The sequence below is a fragment of the Humulus lupulus genome, chromosome 5 (assembly GCF_963169125.1).
Source record: "Humulus lupulus chromosome 5, drHumLupu1.1, whole genome shotgun sequence".
In the NCBI taxonomy this organism is placed as follows: Eukaryota; Viridiplantae; Streptophyta; class Magnoliopsida; order Rosales; family Cannabaceae; genus Humulus; species Humulus lupulus.
Window position 1 is genome coordinate 180,981,652 of NC_084797.1, and position 2,161 is coordinate 180,983,812.

The window sequence follows — 2,161 nt, forward strand, 5'->3', positions numbered from 1 at the left end:
CCTGGGTGCCGCATGCAGCATCCCAAATTTGCTAATAAGGCTTAGGGCCTTGATTAGCATGCCAGGAGAGCAAATTTGTTTTTAATTATGGTAATATGAGAATTTAATGATTATATGATTAGATATGCATGTTTAGGTGAATTAAATATGCACGTGAGCCCCATTTGGTTATTAGGGGAATATTTGTAATTTTAACCCATTGAGGGCATAATTGTGATATATGTGTGCATTTTGATTAGTACCACAAGGATGTGGTGATATATTTGTGATGTACGATCCGAGACGATCCTAGAGAGCAGATTAGCAAAATAGTCACAACGAGATCGAATACTCGGCTCGGGAGGAGCCTATGGGTATTTTGGGAATACAATATATGTTCGGGAGTTACCGAGAAACATGTAGTAATTTAGCAATTATGTGGGCATGTCTGGATTAAATTGGGATTTATAGGAACACTCGAGGACTTAGTGGGATGTGGCAATTGACGGGATTGCCCAAGGAAAGTCTTAAGGGCATTTTGGACATTTTAGCAAAGGGATAAACTTGGACTTAGGCAGCTAAGACTCTAGAGTCGCTTAGAAAGAACCAAAAGGAAAGAAACACCAAAAAAATCGCAGTCTTCTCTTGCTCTCTCTCTCTCTCTCTCAGTTTCCTCTCCCTCTCCTGGAGACTTTGAGAAATTTGGGAAATTCTAGTGTGGGGCTTAGAATTTGAGGTTAATGCTTAGAATACTTAAAGCTTATGGAGGTTAAAGGAAGCCAAGGTCGAATCACCATCTGAGGTATAAAATTATATACCTTTTTACTGTGTTTTAATTGTGGTTTTAAAGTTTTATGGGACAAGTTATGGGAAGTGATCTTTGAGTGTTAGTGTGTTGGTGGAGCAAGTTTTAGGAGTATTTAGTTTAGTTATGCTGTTGTATAAATATATTGTAGGCTGAACTTTGAGTATAGGGAGTTGGTTTTGCTAAATTAGTGAGTTAGGCTGGGAAAAAATGCAGGGAAATGGTGGACTTCTAGGTTTTTGGGGCTCAAGTCGCGATCCTATTCTTTTGGCATCATGGCCCGTGTCTTCGAAGAGGCTGGGGGAGCCTCTGAGTTTTCTCAGGCACCGCGGCTCTAGAGGGCATGCTATGGCCAAAAATGGAAGAAAACAAAAGGGAAATTGAGGGTTTAAGCTCGGGAATTCGAATGCTAAGGCTCGGGTAGGATTCTACTACCCGGTTTAGTAGAATCCAAGGTCCCGGAGGCTAGATTAATATTATGAAGTTATTTATTAGTTTAATATTTGATGGATGGATATTATGAACGCGTTGTGAGTAGGTATTCAACGAGGCTCAGATTAGGGGACTGTGCTCGGGATCGCAGTGGCTTATCAGCTCGGGACATAGGTAAGAAAACTATTGTACCCGTAGAGCAAGGCACAATCCAATTGTTGGTGTTTTAGGGCGCAGCTCTATTGTTTATGCTTAATATATGTGTGGATGTATGTGACTATTCGACTATGTTATGCATGTTTATGAGTGAACGACGAAAGCCGGGAACAGTGGAGGTCGAGGGTGGAAGGAAGTCGGGTACGACAAGGGGCTGGGGTCGACATTAAGCATGCTGAGTGTAGGCCGCTTGGCAAGGCCGTCCTAGGGAGCTGTTTCCACCCGCTCGGTGAAGACCGCTAACCCAAGGCCTGGTAAATCACCTGGGCCGGCGTAGGACGCTATGTGTTTAGCTTGTTGGTTGTTTCGCTATATATTGTGGATTGTTATGTTATATGCTATATGTTGGGTATTCTTGTTGGGCTTCGGGTCACGGGTGCTCTACGGTGCAGGTAAGGACAAAGGAAAGGTTGTCCAAGCATGAGTACGGAGAGCGTGGAGCGACGGGTACATGTTCGGCCTACCTAGCTGCCATGGCCAGGGTTATTTTGGGAAAAGTACTGTAATGAACTGCTTTGTCGCTTAGGTCGACTGTAATTATGTTTTTGACTTGTAATATATTTTCTAAACAGTATTTTTGGATCCCAATTGTATAAAATTTTATGATTTCAATGATTGTCCAAATTTATTTTATAATTAATGTCATTAAATGAGTTTTATTTCAATTTATACACACTTTTAACCTAAAATCTCAATTAGCAAGTTAATGGCACATTTTTAACTCACATA